Source organism: Chiloscyllium punctatum, unplaced genomic scaffold (genome assembly GCF_047496795.1).
Source record: "Chiloscyllium punctatum isolate Juve2018m unplaced genomic scaffold, sChiPun1.3 scaffold_153, whole genome shotgun sequence".
Lineage (NCBI taxonomy): Eukaryota > Metazoa > Chordata > Chondrichthyes > Orectolobiformes > Hemiscylliidae > Chiloscyllium > Chiloscyllium punctatum.
Window position 1 is genome coordinate 482,364 of NW_027309887.1, and position 18,867 is coordinate 501,230.

Below are 18,867 nucleotides of genomic sequence, written 5' to 3' on the forward strand. Positions count from 1 at the left end.
TCTTCTGCCCCTCAGATGCTGCCTGGTTGGCTATGCTTTTCCAGCCCCACACTTTTCAACTCTCACCTCCAGCATCTGCAGCCCTCACTTTCTCTCGGCCTCGAATAGTGAGAGATGAACGTATTTTCACTCTTTCTGTCATATTAATCAAGATCGTGACAATTTGTGGAATGGGGTTAGAAATTAAGTATTCCCTTGTGTAATATCAGGATGGAATGCCAAATCAAGGTTGGGGAAGTAACAGTGACAGTGAGTAACAGAGTGTCAGTTCCAAGAATACAGTTTGTTCTTGTGAACGATTTAACAGGATCCAAGGTGGGAGTGGCACCCCATGTGTTGGAGAAGGCAAAAGGAAAACTAGGGAATTGGGGAGTTAAAAGAAAAATACCCAGGATTTTTCCAGACTGTATAGTAACAAGATTCCACTGTCATCAGTTAGAGCAGGAAGGAAAACCGAAATAAAAAGCCAAAGGAGTTGATGTGCAGTGAACTGACCCCCTGTTTGATGTCACGGTGCAGGAAAAACCTGAACAGGCAGAGGGTCAGGCAGAGGGGTTTAGTCCAGAAAGGCTCATGGACTTACAACAGATATATACACACACATTCACACACACATTCACATGCACACACACAGAAAAGGAATCAGAATATATTGTCGAACATTATTAACTTAAAGATAGAATCATAAAATTAAAATGGAGACCCCGATAGGTTACTGCAGAAGGGAAATGGGCTGAAGTGCACGATATTGTGTTAGCAGTAACGTACAGTGTTACGGGTAGCACATAAACTAACTGCAGGGGGTCACCTAGGTGGACAGAAGAATCAGGTTAAGGTACAGAGGCATTTCTAGTGGCCTGGAATGCACAAGTACGTGGTTTTTTTTGTTGCACATGTCAAACATTCTAAACGATAGGTCAGTCACAGGCAGTAATAAAACCAGCACCTTTGTTACCAATTCCTGCATTCGAAGAACATTTCACGTAGGTTATGATGAGTTGTGTAGCTCCCCTATCTAAAAAAAAGGTGGAAACCATTATTTGCTAGCCATAATGGATGTGTCTACCAGATTTCCAGAGGCAATTCTATGATGGAGTGTTAAGGTAAAAAGGGAGGTGGAGGAGTTGGTATCTTTCTTTACTCACTGTGGGCTCCGCAGAGAGATTCAGTCAGACCAAGGTCTCATGTTACCGCTCAGCTGTTTAAGGAAGTCATGGATAGCTTAGGCATACAGCAGTTTAAATCAAGGGCGTCCCATCCTGAATCCCAGGGAGCCTTGGAAAGTTAGCATCAGACGCTGAAGACCATATTAACAGTGTACTGTCAGGATTACCGGAATGATTGGAATGAAGGTGTCTCATTGAATTGTTTGCCATTGGACAAAAATTATTTGCCCCAAATAAATCTACTCAGTTTACTTCCTTTGAGTTAATATATGTACATGAAGTGAGAGGTCCTTTGAAATTAATTGAATATAAATTAACAGGACCGAAGTCAGAGATCTCACACTCGGATTATGTATCTGAGGTGAGGGAGAGATTAGATGGAGTAGGTGAGTTCGCTAAACAGCACCTGAAGGGCACAGCATAGAATGAAGCAAGTGGCAGATAAAAACTCGGAAATTTTGACGATTTCCTGTGGGGATGACGTATTAGTATTGTCACCAGTGATAGGAATTCCCTTCACAGCCAGGTTTAGTGACTCAGGAACAGAGTTACAGTCAGATGAACAAATTGTGCAGTTTATCTGTATGATGTAGTGACATTTAGCAAGTGATTTAAAGCTCACACGTTACAGTTGGCAGAGCATGTTGAACGATTACAAGAAGCAAACTTGGTAATAAACTTAAAGAAAACAGCATTCACGAAGGCAGAGGTGCCGTTCTTGGGACATTACATTAGACATGGAAGATTGACCCCATGGAACACAAAGACGAAGGGCTTTGAGGAATTTCCACAACCATCCTCGAAGAAAGAGGTGCTTCGATTTTTGGAACTGAGTGGATTCTATCGGAAGTTTGTTCCAAACTTCAGCAGCGTATTGGCACCACTGATGGACTTAGTAAAGAAGAACACAGAATTGTGGTGGACAGAACAATGCCAGGAGGCATTTGAGAATTTTAAAGCAGGATTAATCACCGCACCAGTTTTAGCCATACCAAATATTCTGAAACCCTCGGGATATAGGGGTCGGAGATGTATTGATTCAGAAAGATGATGATGGGATTGAATGGCTAATTGGCTACTTGTCAAAAAAACTCAATATCCACCAGAAACAAAATACAACATCTCCATTACTGAAAAAGAATGACTAAGTTTCGCACTGGCCTGACAATATTTTAATGTTTATGTGACAAATAAATTGTTGGAGATGGTTGTGGACAACGACAAACCTCTCGCGTTTTTTGGAATATTTAAAGACCAGAATATGAGAATATTTCATTGGAGTCTTATCACGCTGACTTTAAACTTACACAATGTACATGCTGTGGGTCCTAAAATGTGATAGCAGATGTGTTATCGCGGATTTAAAGGAACAGGTGTTGATAAGATTTGACTTATCCCAGTGTTTTATATGTGTGCAAAATTAATATGAATGATATAACTGAGATTAATACTTTTGTATTTCATAATAATGGGATTAAGAATTAGAGGAAAGGAAACGAAGCCATCTTTTCATTCTGATGGTTCTTTTTTTTTCTGAAGGGGGGTGGTGTTATGAAGCCGAAAGCAGGTCAGGTCACTTTAAGACAGAACGGGTTTTGTTGAATGCAAAGTACAGCACAGATGCCAGCTAAATGTCTGATTGTTCCATATGTCACAATTAGCTGGGAAATGATACCTGGGCTTTGGTTGCTGTTTTGACAACAATTCAAATACAACCAAAGAGTTTAAATAACGTTCAGGATACCAGAAGCCAACGGAATTTGAATATTACTGTTTGGGTACCTGGAAAGCAATCAAATGTGAGAATTATTGTATCATTGGAAGTATATAAATCCAGCATTTTGAACACTCGAGGGAGAGCCACTGCCATCCAACAGCAGAGTAACTGCTGTAGAGCAGGAGTGCTAACTGACCATCCCAAACACTCTCTATCAAAGATACATGTTCATGTAAACCTACTTGCAATAAAAACATGACCCAGGGAGATCAGCAGCTGGAAGAGTGAACACAGCAGGGAAGATAGAGACTGTGTGGTCTTGAGATTGTAATGTTTCATATGTGGGTTGTTGGAACAGCAGATTTTGACAGAGTCAGAGTCAGATAGTAAGTAGCTAAGAAAAGAGGGGCTTGTATTTGTGAAGCCCCTCTAGTGTTCACTATTAAAGTTAAGAAACTAACTTGTTAATTTTTGTTTAAATAGTGGAATGTAGGAGATCGCTGTCGCTCATATTTTAACAGATTACGAGGTGAGGCGAGCTTTTCTGGGTGTTTGGTTTTAATTAACAGAGGGGTTCGAGTCCACCTTGTAAATATCCATCCACGCTAACCCCAATTCCCTGCAGTTGGCCAATATCATCCTAGACTTTTCCTATCCACATATTTATCCAAATGCTTTTGAAATGTTGTTAATGTACCCCCCTCAACCACATCTGCTGGCAGCTCATCCACGTCCCAGCCCTCTGTGTAAAGAAGTGGCCCCACAGGTTCCCTTTTATTCCTTCCCCTTTAACCTTAAACTGGTCCCCTCTAATCCTCGATTCTCTACACCTTGGAAAAAGACTGAGAGCATTAACCCTACCATCGTGATCTTATTCAGCTCTATAAGGACTCCCTCAGTCTCCTTCACGCTAAAGAAAAGGTGCTAGCTTGTCCAAACTCTCCCTATAACTCAGACCAATGGGTCCTGGCAACGTCCTTGAAAATTTCTTCTGCACTCTTTCTAATTTAATAGCATCCTCCCTATAACAATGTGACAAAACTGAACACAATACTCTAAGTGCAGCCTGACCAAAGTCCAGTATAACTGCAACATAACTTCCCAGCTTCTCTGTACTCAATGTCCTCCCTGATGAAGGCCACTGTGCAAAAAGCCTTCTTCACTGCCCTGTCTACCTGTGACTCCACTCTTAGAGAACCGTGCACCTGAACTCCAAGGTCTCTCTGCCCACTACACTCTTGAAGATCTTTCCATGCACCATGAAACTCCTACCTTGATTTGATTTCCCAAAATGTAAGACATCACCCATCTATATTAAATTCCATTTGCCATTTCTCGGCCCACTTCCCCACCTGATTAAGTCCCTGCTGCAATTTCTGATAAACTTCCTCACTGATCACGCTACCAGTTATTTTAGTGTCATCTGCAAACTTACTAATCATACCTTGTACATTCTCAACCAAATCATAGATAACAAACAGCAATGGGCCCAGCCTCCGGTCTGACAAACAACCTTCCACTAAACCCTCTGCTTCCGACCATCAACCCAACTGTGTATCCAATTGGACAGTTCCCCCACCATTCCACGTGATGGAACCTTCCTGAGCAGCCTGCCATGTGGAACCTTCTCAAAGGCCATACTGAAATCCATAGAGACTACGTCGACTGCTCTGTCCTCATCAACCTTCCTGGTCACTTCACCAAAGAACTCTAAGAAATTTGGGAAGCATGATCTCCCACTCACAAGTCTATGCTGACTGCTCCGAATCAAACCCTGTGTAAGTAATGGGTGCAGTCAATGGTATGCTGTGCTTCATTGTAAGATGATTCGAGTACATAAGTAAAGGCATCTTCCTGCTGTTGTAGAGCCTTGCTGAGAGAGCATTTGGGGCACTCTGTACAGATTTGATCTCCTTTGTAAGGAATGATCTCCTTACCACAGACATGGGTGATGGTAATATGAGGATAGAGTGAATAAGCTGAGTGTTTAATCTGTAGAGCTGTGAGAGACGAAGAAATGGTGATGCTGAAACACGAGGAGTGGCAGCGATCACTTATTTCCAAAAGAGACATTGATAGGGAGAGAAATTCCATACTTTACCCAGGATTGATTGGTTTGATTTATTGTCACGTGTACCTCAGTACAGGGAAACACGTTGTTTATGAGCAGTGGGGGAAGATCATATTAAGCAAGGCCAGACAAATCATAGGGTGGAAATAGACTTGGACAAAGTAAGGCACACAGGTTACACTGAACAGGACATGCACTAGACAAGGTCAACATGAACAAGATCACCATTATTTGAACTTAGAGAGTCCATTCATCAGTCTATCGTGACTTTCCTAATAGTTTATTTGCCTAAATTAACTCTCCCCACGTTATTGAGCAGTCGGCGTGTGAACCCTGTACTGAACATCAGGTTATTCACAATCCCCAACAGCAGCCACAATACCTTCCATCGGAAACAGGTAGCCATTCCCACCAGCTTCCACCCTACATAGAGAACACCAGGCAGCCTTCTCGGAGATGGCACATGCCTTCTTGAGATTTCACACAACACATATGATTTCCCTGCTCACCGTGAGTAACCCACGTTAAAGTCCCACATGTGTATCATGAGCGTTGGCGCCACGAGGTACAACGTGGAGCAGTCTGTTTGTGCAGCCTCTGCTCCAATTGTTCATCACGTTAGAGCATCTATTAGGAGACAGTGAGGACTGCCCATGCTGGAGATCAGAGTAGACAGTGGTTTGCTGGAAAAGCACAGCAGGAGAGTCGACATTTTGGGCATAAGACATTCATCAGGATCAGCATCAATTACCCTATTCTGCCCCCGTGTAAGTGCATTGAGGTGGAAATGGCCTTCTACTGTTCCTGTATAAGTGGCTCAACTGGCTGAATGGCCTCCTCTTGTTCATGTGTAAGTAACTCAAGGGGCTGAATGGCCTCGTTCCGTTTCTGTGTAATTGACTCAGGGGACTGAATGACTTCTTCCTTGTCCAATTGGACAGGGCCAAGGGCCTGACCTTTTACCCCTGGTTCCTGTTTGAAAGCTCGATGTAGTGACAAGTGTGATGATGCTGCAGCTTTAAGAGGTTATTTTGTCCTGGTTTCTTTTAAGAGAGAGATTGAATGATCGTTACCAAGCTGGTTAGTTAAGACCACTTGAGTAAACAGCGAGGGAGGCCTTGGGTTTATTTTAATGCAGCCTGAATGGGTGTGACCAGCTCTCACAGATTAGGATCTTTGAGTTTGTGGCAATCTGTGACTGAATATTCAGTTTTGCCAAAGGCTGTCTTTATGGGATTTTCGTATATCGGAACAGTTCATTAGTAATATCTCCACGCTATATTATTCTGATAACTTGTCCTATAGAATTAAGTTATTCTAATTTCCTTTTTCTTTGGTTTCATTTTATCTTTCGTGTTTAAATAGTGTTGAGCTTCACACCGAGTATTTTGACCAGTCACATTGCATCTGGAACAGAGAATTTACATTCCCTTTAAAATAAGAAAACATTAGAGTCTAGGAGACTGCCTTCCAATATTTTCGAGGGGCTCTGGTGTGGCCCATCACACGAGACTCCTTCTCTTCCTGAGTAATAGGCTGGAGGCACTGAATGGGCTGTCCCTGTTCTTCTCCAATAGTGTCAATGGGCTGAATGGCTTCCTCATATTCCTGTGAAACTAGCGTGAGGTGCTGAATGAACTCTTGTTTTACTGTGGCAATGTGCAGTGCCAGGCAGTGCTGTTACATGAATGTTACTGATACTTTAACAGCACAAGTCTCAATGGAGTCAGGGTCTTGTTGCACATGAACACAGACCAGTTCAGGAGCTGAGAGGGGAACAAAATGTTCTGAACATTGTGGAATGTTCGGTGACCATCCCCACTTCTGATCTTATGTTGCGGAGGGTGAGGTTGGGGAGACATTGATGAAGCAGCTGAAGATGTTTGTGAAGAGGAAGCTACCCTGAGGATCTCCCACAGAGCTGACCCAGGACTGAGATGATGAACATCTTCCTTTGTGCCATGTTTGACCCCAAACACTGGAGAGTTTACTCTGATTCCCATTAAGTTCAGTTTTGTTAAGCTTCTAGACGTCAACAGAAGCCAACCACAGCCTTGATATCGGGGCCAGTCATTTTTACCTGAACCCTTGTCTCAACCTCTTTTGTGCACATCAATAAACCATGATATAGGAGCAGCAAGTGTTTTCTTCAAACAGGTGGGATTGAATGTCAGGATTTCTCTTCTCAAGAGTGTTCGGGGAGCGAGATGTCTGAAAGTATTTGAAGAGGATGTAGATGGATATTGATCTGACAGAGAGGTGAGGGCTATGAAGAGTTGGATATGAAAGAGGATTTGAGACCAAGAGCAGATCAGTCACGATCTTAGTGAAGGGCAAGGCAGGTTTGGGGAGTGAATGACCTGCCCCTGTTTCTGATGTTCTCCCATTCTGTTATTGGAGTGTTAGTGGGTGTTATTTTCATGAATGTGCAATTACTAAATATTGCAGTAAGGGAGACCAGATGATTTTGTGAGCCAACTCTGGTTGAGGTATGGGGGCTGTATTCACAGTGAATCTGGGTCTAACCATGACCAACAAATGAAGCTCAAGTTGCAGAGAGGGGAAGCTCTGTAAAGAGAGATGAGGGGCCTCTTTCATACCCGTGCCTGGGCTTTCCAATTACATTTCCCAAATCACCTCAAAGCATGTGTAACAGTCTTGAGAGGCTGATTGGTCTCCCCTGTTTCTGTGCAACAGGTTATAGGAGTAAATGGCCTCCAACTGCTCCTGTCTAGCAGGTTTGATGGGCTGAATGGAACACAGAAACATGGGACTGAGGAGCAGGCGTGGGTCATTAGATACTTTGAGCCTTCTCCACCAGGCACTAAGATTGTGGCTGATCAAGTTGGGGTCTCAGCCCCACTTTCCTGTCTGTGTCCCATTATCTGTGACTCACTTCTCTGTCAAATATTTAACTAATGCAGCTTTCAATCAATGTGAACATAGAGGCACGATAAAGTTCCACTGAAGAGAATTCCCACTTGAAAGGTCCTTTCAGAATTTTTCGTCATCCTTCTTATAGAATCAGACAGTCATGCAGAACAGAAACAGACCCGTTAGTCCAATCTGTTCACTACGATCAGACATCAAATCTGATCCAGTCCCATTTGCCAGAATTTGGCCAATATCCCCCTTCTTTCAGATACTTTTTAAATGTGCAATTTTAACCGCCATCACCACTTCCTCTGACAGCAATATCTGTACACACACCACTCTCTGTGTGAAACATTTATCTTCAGGTCCCTTCTAAATCATTCGCCCTCTCCCCTCCAACCTCTGCCCTCTTGTTCTGGACTCCCCTATCCTTGGGAGCAGAACGTGGCTGTTCAGAATATCCATGCCCCTGATGGTTTTATAAACCTCTATAATGTCACCCTTCAGCCTCTGACACTCCAGGAGAAAGCACCTCAACCTAATCAACCTCTCCTTAAAGCTCAAACCTCCAGTCCTGGAACATCTGTGTGTCAGTCATTTCTGCAGACAACCAAGTTGTACGCAGCATTCTTAAAGTGGCCTCACCAACATCCTGTACAGATGCACCATACCACCACAACTCCTATACTCAATCCTCTGACTGATTAAGGCAAATGTGCCAAATGTGTTCTGCACCACACTGTCTATCTGCGACTCCAGTTTCAAGGAACAATGCACCTGCAGCCCTATGCCCCGTTGTTTCACAACATGCCCCAGGACCTTACCAACAATTGTATAATTCCTGCCCTGGTTTGCATTTACAAAATGCAAAACCTCGTATTTATCTAAATTAAACTTCATCTGTCCATCCATGCCCCTTTGTTCCATCTAATTGTGGTCTTGTTGTAATCTGAGATAATCTACTACACCACCTTTCTGATGTCATCTGTAACCTTTCGAACTATGGCCCCAATATTCACATCTAAATCCATTACATAAATGATGAAATGCAGTGAACTCAGTACTGATTCTAACAGCACACTGCTGCTCACAAGCCTCCAATCTGAAAAATATCCCTCTTCCTTCAAGCCAATTGTGACGAGCTTCCTCTGTATCCCATGTGACAGAAAGTTACTAATCTGTCTACCAATCGGAATGAAATACTAGCTATGAAGAGAGGCTGAGTAGGTTAGGTTTATTTTCACTGGAAAAAAGGAGATGGGGTGGGGGTACCTGATTGAGGTTTACAAAATCATGAAGGGTATAGACAGGGTGGATAGAGAGGGGCTTTTTCCCAGAGTGAAGGATTCAGTAACGAGAGGTCGTGCTTTCAAAGTGAGAGGTGGAATATTTAAGGGGGATACACGTGGTAAGTACTTCATACAGAGGGTGGTGGGCATTTGGAACGTATTGCCTGCAGAGGTGGTCGAGGCAGGCACGGTCGATTCATTTAAGATGCGTCTGGACAGATGCATGAGTCGGTGGGGAGCAGAGGGATACAGATACTTAGGAATTGGGCGACAGATTTAGACAGTACATTTGGATCGGCTCAGGCTTGGAGGGCAAAGGGCCTGTTCCTGGGCTGTAAATTTTCTTTGCTCTTTGTTCTTTAAATGAACACCTTGCTGAAGCCCATATAGACAATGTCTACCAAACTGCCTTCATCAATCTTCTTTGTCACCTCTTCAAAAAACTCAACCAAATTAATGAGCCATGATTTCCCATGCAGAAAGCCACGTTGTCTACTCTGAACAGCCCTTTCCTTCCCAAATGTATGTAAATGCTATTCCTCAGAATCCCCTCCAACAACTTACCCACCACTGACATCAGGCTCACCCGTCTATAGTTCCCCGGCTTTTTGGGGTCACTGTTTCCTTTTCTAGTCCCACTCCTCCACTGCTCACAACAAATGTTAAATGTAACCAGGTTGGTGATATGGCCGATGATATTGGTCTCAGACTGGGTCAGGGTCAGTTTTAGGAACAAGTCAGGCTAGTTTCTTTAATCTGCTCAAACAACACGTTTATGATCGAGAGCAATGTTACTCCAACTATGGTGGAAAGATTAATGGCAAAGTGTTTGGGTATTGCAAATATATAATCAATGGCTTAGAAAGGATGGATGCTAAGAAATTGTTTCCGTTAGGCGAGGAGACTAGGACCCGTGGATACAGCCTTAGAATCAGAGGGGGTCAATTCAGAACAGAAATGCGAAGACATTTCTTCCGCCAGAGAGTGGTGGGGCCTGTGGCATTCATTGCTGCGGAGTGCAGTGGAGGCAGGGATGCTAAATGTCTTCAAGGAAGAGACTGCTAAATTCTTGATGTCACAAGGTATTAAGGGCTACGGGGAGAATTCAGGTAAGTGGAGTTGAAATGCCCATCAGCCATGATTAAATGGCAGAGTGGACTCGATGGGTCCGATGGCCTTACTTCCCCTCCTATATCTTATGGTCTAATATTTCCCTTTCTAAACACACATACACAGACACAGACACACAGACACACACACACACACAGACACACACACACACACACACACACAAACACATGCATACACACACACACACACACAGATTAACAAAATTTCCGCAATTTTAACTTGAAACAACTTTGTCCAGATATTATTGTAACTCCTGATAAAAGTAAAAATTGAGATTGTCCAAAACGTTATTCTGCTTCTGAAGATATTGTACTCACACAGCTGCTAGCAATGGGATTTCATCCTGGGAGAGTTGAATTTGGCTGAATTCCCTTTGGTTTAGGCAGTGAGGAGATTCCAGTGAATTCGGCTCAGGGAGCACCCAAAGGGTAGCACGGTGGTTAGCACTGCTGCCTCCGAGCACTAGGAACTTGGGTTCAATTCCAGCCTTGGGTGACTGTCTCTGTGGAGTTTGCACATTCCCCCCTTATCTGTGTGAGCTTCTAATGGGTGATCCAGTTTCCTACCACAAACTGTGTAGGTTCGGTGGATTGGTCACGCTAAATTGTCTGTAGTGTTCAGGGATTTTTAGGTTAGCTTCATTAGTCAGGTGTAAATATAGGGCTATGGGTTGGGAAGGTTGGTATGGAGTTGCTGGGCCGAAGGGCCTGTTTCAACACTGCAGGGATTCTATAAAAATAAGAATGGTAACGATGACTGCAGATTTTTTTTAGCTCACGCACGTTGCTGTGATGAGGAACCCCAAAGGAGAGAGTGCAAGAGGCCATTCTTTTTCGGGCAGATTACAGTTTCTCCCTCTCTGAGTTGAATCACACAATAATATCATCCTCTCCCAAACTGCACCATGTGAGGTCTCCTTGTACATTGTCAAAACTATGTCTCCATCACATTCCCTGTTCCATGTAGGTACATCATTGCTACTGTCATACACCGAGCCATATCCTTAGCAGAAAATGGTCTCGGCCGATTTGAAATATGTTTACATGGCCCTGCATCAATAAAAAATAAAATAATTAATGTATTCAGAATACCTGTGTTAAAATGCATGCATTTTGTAACAAATACAGAAATTTGCTGGAAAAGCTCAGCAGGTCTGTCAGCATCCAGATGCCTTTTACATGCAGTAGTCGGACCAGCCTCCATCACTTCCTCTGGCAGCTCATTCCATACGCACACCACCCTCTGTGTGAAAAGGTGCCCTTTAGGCCTCATCAAAACTTTTCCCCTCTGGTTCAGAGTCAGGGACACTACCCACTACACTACCATACCCAGACTTGGGTCATATTTTAGTGCCCACTTTCAGCTCAGTGTGGATTTATTATAATCAGGTTCCCATGACTGAACTACACAAAACACTTTGTATTGTTAAACAAATACAAGATATTTGTCTCAACTGTAGGATATTGAGTGTACTTGCTATGCTATCAAAGTTAACTATAAACATCTTTAATTGCTATTATCTGTAGTCTGCAATATTAAGGAAAGAAATCCTGCAAACACACTCTGCCCAATGAAGAGTCTTAAATAGATATTTATTACTGAACACCAGAGACGAAGGAAGAGCTTAATTTCTGACTCCAAAACACCGATCACTCTTACCCACCTCTAACGTGCGACTGCCCTCTTCCTAAAACCATGAAGTGACACCAGGCCGCTGATTACTGTCCAGCCTCTCCTCCCCACTGACTGTGTCTGCAATCTGTCCCTCCTCTCCCTAACCACACAAGGCAAACCAAGCTCAGGGTCTTTGTGATAATCAAGGCCGGAGTGTGCAAGCCTCCTGGAGAGGGAGATGGGCATTTTAAAATTGAAGGGTGAGGGGGAGGTGACAGTAATATCACACACTGGGCTGAGGGGTGGCAGATGGAGTTTAGTTTGGATTAATGCGAGGCATTGGATTTGGTAAATCAAACAAGAACAGGACCTATACAATTAAAAGTAGGGACTTTGTCAGTGTTGTAGAACAGAGGCCTAGGCCGTCAGGTTTAATTCTTTAAAATTTGCATCTCATATAAATATTGTGGTAAAGAAGGTGTTTAACACACTTTTCTTCATTGGTCAGACCCTTTGAGTATCGGAATTGGGACGTCATGTTGTGGTTGTACAGGACATTAGTGAGACCTCTTCTGGAATACAGTGTCCAGTCTGGTCATCCTGCCCGCTCATTCCATAGGCACACCACCCTCTGGGTGAAAAAGCTGCCCCTAAGGTCACTTTTAAATGTTTCCCCTCTCACCTTAAGTCTATGTCCTCTAGTTTTGGACTCCCTGTGCCCTAAGAAAATACCTTGACTCTTCACTTTAATATTATTGACCTTGATATTATTAAACTGGAGAGGGTTCAGAAGAGTTTAACCTGGATGTTGCTGGGAAAGGAGGGAGTGAGCTACAAGGAGAGGCTGGGTAGGCTGGGACTGTTTTCACTGAAGCATATGAGATTCTGCGGTAACTTTACACAAGGGCTGATGTCTTTTCCCTAGAGTTGGGGATTCAAAACTGAGGGATATTTTAAGATGTGAGGAAAAAGATTTACAAAAGTCAGGAGAGGTAATTATGTAAGACAGAATCTGGCTTGGGTGTGGAATGAACTTCTAGAGGAAGTGGTGAAAGCAGGGACAGTTACAACGTTTAAAGGACATTTAGATCAGTCCATGGATAAGACATCAGTTTGGATGGTGCTGTGAGCAGCTGCCTTCTCCCTCCCCCTCTCTGAATGAATCTCTGTTGGTTTTTACCCTCTGCCAATGTCTGTGCAGTGGCGTGGGGAGGCCAGCAGAGGGTGGCATTGCATCACTTTAAGCACCACAGAGACTGCCAGACCTGCCCCACACACAGACACACAGATACACACAGCAATTGTTAGGACACAACATTGAGCTCATCTGGTAATATAAACTAAACATAAAGAAACGCTCAATTTGCCTTGTAAACTGTTAAAATATGAGTGACAGAGAACTCCCAAATTCCACTGTTTAAACAAAAATATCAATTTATTTTTTAACTCTGAAAGTGAACATTTTACATCAACTGTTCACAACTCTGAGACCCCCTTTCTCTTAACTGCTTATTTCCCCATTCCAACTCTACAGCAATTACATAAACGTAATTTCAAAACCACACAGCAGCTGTTGTTTCATCTGACCTCACACCAAGATCCTTTTTTCCCATCTTTCCTGGGAAGACTGGCTCATGTTACAGGATGTTATCGAAGTGTCTACATTTCAGCATTCTGAAACCTGGGAACACATCCTTCCATGATACTGTCTCTCAGTTTCCCCCTCTCTGTCTATTTCCTAAACCCCTCCCATGTGGTGATATTTAAACTGAGTCCCCCGCCATCTCTCTCTGGCAGTGAGGTTCATACCCACAGCACACCCTTGTTAGGGCAACAATGGAGAGATGGAGCTGTAAATGGGTGGGAGCTGCACATCCTGTCACTTCCAGCCCGGGCTGCAAGTTTCCCCACACTGGGCAGGGATCTAACACAGTGTTACTGAGCAATGCCCTGGGGTGGGGTACAGAGCTCCACATGCTGGGAGGGTAACTGCTCCTGGGTTACAGATCAATGCACTGGGGTGGTGTACACAGTCCTACATGCTGGGAGGGTAACTGCTCCTGGGTTACAGATTAATGCAATGCGGTGGTGTACATAATCCTACATTCTGGGAGGGAAGCTGCTCCTAGTTTACAGATGAATCCATGGGTGATCACTGCACAGGTCGCTGTGCTGGTCAGACTATCTAGTTGAGGTTTATAGATAACACAATGATGTGGTTTGTGCAGCTCCCAATGCTGGATGGATATTTGTTTCAGGTTTAGACATGAGTGCCCTGTTCTGTTTTGCAAAGCTCCCCATCCTGGACAGATATCTTTTCTGGGTTTATAGATCAATGCACTGCTGTGGTCTGCACAGCTCCCCGTCCTGGACAGATATCTAGTCCGGGTTTATAGATCAATGCACTGCTGTGGTCTGCGTTGCTTCCCATGCTGAATACTTGCTGGAGGAACACCGCAATCCAGGCAGCATCAGGAGGTATAGAATTTGATGTTTCAGGTGTAGCCCTCCTTCAGGATCCTTACAGAATGGTTACACCTCCTGATGCTGGCAGCATTGCTGTGTTCTCACAGCTTCCTGCCTGTCTTCTTTGGACTCTAGCATCTGCAGCTTTTCTCTCTCTATCACAGCTTCCAAAACTGGACAGATGTCGAGCCTGCGTTTGAAGATAAGTGCCCTGATCTGATCTGTGTGTAGTGTTCCACTCTGGACAGATTGCTGGGTTGTATTGACCAGTGTAATGGATGAATCTGGACAGATTGCTGGGTTGTACTGTCCCAGTGTAATGGATGAATCTGGACAGATTGCTGGATTGTATTGACCAGTGTAATGGATGAATCTGGACAGATTGCTGGGTTGTACTGAGCAGGACACTGTCCTGGTCTACACAATGTTCCACGGTGAACAGATATCTCCCTCTGGGTGTATGGTTTCTGGGCTGGTTCTGTGAGGTGGATTGAGAATGTGGTATAACTAACCATTTCAGCTGATCTGGGAATGCCTTGAGTTCCCATTCCTGTGATTGGACCTTCCGTCTCTCACCCCATTAATGTTACAGTGTGTCCAGGCACAGGACATCATGTTTGTGGGGTGGATAGGGGGGAAAGGTCATGGACAGGTCAAGGGGTTAGCTAGAACGTTCTGTCCCCAACATTCTATAACTGACATTCCCCGGAACGTTCTGTACCAGACATTCTATAACTGACATTCCCCGGAACGTTCTGTCCCTGACATTCTATAACTGACATTCCCCGGAACGTTCTGTCCCCAACATTCTATAACTGACATTCCCCGGAACGTTCTGTCCCTGACATTCTATAACTGACATTCCCCGGAACGTTCTGTCCCCAACATTCTATAACTGACATTCCCCGGAACGTTCTGTACCAGACATTCTATAACTGACATTCCCAGGAACGTTCTGTCCCTGACATTCTATAACTGCCATTCCCCGGAACGTTCTGTCCCTGACATTCTATAACTGACATTCCCAGGAACGTTCTGTCCCCAACATTCTATAACTGACATTCCCCGGAACGTTCTGTCCCTGACATTCTATAACTGACATTCCCCGGAACGTTCTGTCCCTGACATTGTTTGTGAACGGCCGGATGTCAGTGAATTGAACAAACGATAATATCCCGAGGGAAGAGATCCCGTTCCAGGGAGAAGGAGACACTGTTCCGAAGGCCCCTCGGGCAGTTAAAGGGGTGAATACGTTTTCCCTGTGTTTACATTTCTCCACGACACAGGATCGACCACAATTTAGACCAAAATACAGGAATTCCCAAACTCCGTTTGTCTTCAGGAAACTGGGAGAGAATCCTTCAGGACAGCAACGTTTCCACCCTTCGTATTAGGAACTGGGAAGGAGTGACCTGTGTCTGCTCTCGAGTGATCGAGTGTGTGGGAATGTTCTAGAAACCATCTGTCCTTTTGGATGTGTCTCTGTGTGTTTGGGGAGGGAGGGTTTCTTGTGGTTTATGTCACATTTTTGTCAGTAATTCCGACCTTCCCATTTGTTATTCTAGCTCCAATTATTTTAATAAATCCCTGAATACAGGGACACATTTGAAAATCTCACTGGGTCCCCGATCAAACGGGTCCCTTTGCCTCCAGGCTGATGGATAATGGGTTTGTTTTCCTTCCTCACAGTTAACGTAGTGACCATCTACGTCCTGCTTTATAAAGATTGTGGATTGTCTCCATGTGTCAGACGTTACCTGGGGGCCATGGCAGCGGCGGATCTCCTGGTCATTATCCTCGACCTGATCCTGAGACACATTCCCATTGTCTATCGGGAACAGTTTTATTTCCTGAAGGACTCCGTCCCCGTGTGTAATATCCACGCCGTCCTGCTTTATGCAGCCACTGACTGCTCTGTCTGGTTCACCGTCACTTTCACCTTTGATCGGTTTGTGGCCATTTGTTGCCAGAAGCTGAAAAGTAAATATTGCAGTGAGAAAACGGCGGCTGTGGTTCTGGGAGCAGTGACTGTGCTGAGCTGTTTAAAGAACATTTCCTGGTATTTTATGCTCGAGGCTCGGTATCGGCTGATGAACTTCCCCTGGTTTTGTGATGTAACAGACGGTGTTCTATTCTCCAGTGTCTGGGTCACAATCGAGTTCCTCCACCACATTCTAACCCCGTGTGTCCCATTTCTCCTGATTCTGCTGCTCAATGTTCTCACCGTCAGACACATTTTAGTGACCAGCAGAGCCCGCAGGAGACTCCGCACTCACACCAATGGGGACGCTCAGTCTGACACTGAAATGAGGAACCGAAAAAAATCCATCATTTTACTGTTTGTGATCTCGGCCAATTTCATCCTGTTATGGTCAATGTTAATGCTGTATTCTATATGGTACCGGATGTTGTTTATTGGGTATCGGTCTGTGTATCTCCATCGCTTTGTGCAGGAATTGGGCTTCATGCTGCAGCTCCTCAGTTGCTGCACAAACACCGCGATTTATGCCGTGACCCAGACTAAGTTCAGGCAGCAGCTGAAGAATGTGCTGAAATATCCCTTCACCCAAAACCATCCATCCATCAAATTCCCTCATTAATCAATCCATCCGGGATTTTCTCATTTCAGTTCAGTGTTTCAGCGATGAAGATCACTTCCACTTGTGAACAATAAAAATGTTGATTAAAGCGTGCCGAGCAGCAGAGTGACCGATGTTGTTGTGTGTCTTTGTGTTGGAGAAGCTGAGCTGGAGAGAGACAGACTCAGCTCCAAGTCCTGGTCCTCAGGGAAGGGGAGGGCACCGAGCCCTGAGCTCAGGAGCTGGGTTTAACTCCCTATGTCCCCTCCTCCCCAACCTGCACTCCCCATTTCATCTTCCCCACCACTTTCTACTCAATTCTCTCCCTTTCTCACATCACCCTCCTCTTCACACTCCCTCGTTCCCCCTCTCTCACACCCGCCAACCCCGGTTTCTGCACCTGCCTACACTCTTCCCTTTCCCCTCACCCTCATTCTCTCTGTTCTGCCGTCTCTGCCTCCCTGAGCAGTTCCATCTACACCCCATTTTCCCCTCCTCCTACCTCCCACATCTCCCACCCTCCACCACAGGCAGCCTCAAGATCAACCACACCCCCACCCCCCAGTCTCTGGGTCAGAGGAAGTGGGAAGAACCAGGGAAACAGAGTGTGTCTGAGAGAGAGGGAGGGAGGGTGAGAGATTCAGTCAGATAGAAACAGATGGAAGTGGGGAAAGCAAGAGAGGGAGAGAGAGACACTGATTGAGGGGGGTCAAGAGTGAGAAGGTGGAGAGAGAGTGAAGGAGTGGGAGGAAAGAGAGAGGGGGCAAGGGAGAGATAGGGTGAGATACTGGAGGGCGATAGAGGGGAAGGAGGGAGGGGAGGGAGAGACAGAGAGGGAGGGGGAGGGAAGATCAAGAGGGAGGGAGAGGGCTAGAGAGGGGATGGGAGACGGGTGGAGTGCGAGAGAGGGGGACGGCGAGAGACGGGGAGGGCGAGAGTGGGGGAGAGTGAAAGAGGGGGAGGGCGAGAAAGGGGAGAGTGCGAGGGAGGGAGGGGACGAGAGAGGGGATGGAGAATGGGGAGGGCGACAGAGGGGAGAGCTTAAGAGAGGGGAGGACGAGACAGGGGAGGGAGTGAAGGGAGGGCGAGAGAAGGGGAGCGCAAGAGAGGAGGATGGCGATACAAAGGAGGATGAGAGACGGTAGGGGGAGAGGGAAGGGCGAGAGAGGGGAGACCAAGAGAGGGGAGGGAAGGGAGGGGAGGGCGAGACGGGGTGAGTGTGAGAGAGGGGGAAGGCGAGTGGGAGGGAGAGGGCGAGAGAGGAGAGGGCGAGAGGGAGGGGGCGAGAGAGGGGATGGGAGAGAAGGGGAGTGCGAGAGAGGGGAGGGCGAGAGTGGGGGAGGGCGAGAGTGGGGGAGGGCGAGAGAGGGGAGGGAGGGAGGGAGGGGTGGGCGAGAGGGAGGGAGAGGGCGAGAGAGGGTAGTGTCAGAGAGGGGGAGGACGAGAGAGAGGGGAGGGAGAGGAGGGCAAGAGAGGGTAGGGAAGGAAGGGCGGGAGGGAGGGAGACGGTGAGAGAGTGGAGGGAGGGGGAGTGCGAGAGGAAAGGACAGGATGAGAAAGGGGATAGGAAAGATAGGGAGCGCGAGTGAGGGGGAGGGCAAGCGAGGGGAGGATGAAAGAGGGGGAGACGGAGGGGAGGGCGAGAGGGAGGGAGAGTGCGAGAGAGGTGAGGGAGTGTGGGAAGGGCGAGAGAGGGGGAGAGGGAGGGGAGGGAGAGTGGGGAGAGGTTGAGAGAGGGGACGACGAGACCGGGGAGGGAGGGAGGGGAGGGTGAGAGACGAGGAGCGTGAGAGAGAGTAAGGCGGGAGAGGGGAGGGCAAGAGAGAGGGGAGAGCGAGAGAGGGGGACGGAGAGAGGGGGACAGAGAGAGGGGGGCAGAGTGAAGGGAGAGAGAGATGGGGGGACCGAGAAAGGGAGACTGAGAGAGGGGGACTGAGAAACGGGGACAGAGAGAAGGGGG

General features: G+C 45.9%; 1 long non-coding RNA gene across 1 annotated transcript in view; it reads right to left on the bottom strand.

Annotated features, from left to right (window-relative positions):
• Nucleotides 1-16,134: 16,134 nt before the first annotated feature.
• LOC140471684 (uncharacterized) overlaps nucleotides 16,135-18,867 on the bottom strand; it is a 104,351-nt gene continuing 101,618 nt past the window's right edge. The window contains exon 3 of the long non-coding RNA XR_011957167.1: nucleotides 16,135-16,301. This is a non-coding gene — a long non-coding RNA (uncharacterized lncRNA). The remainder of the gene's footprint in view (nucleotides 16,302-18,867) is intronic.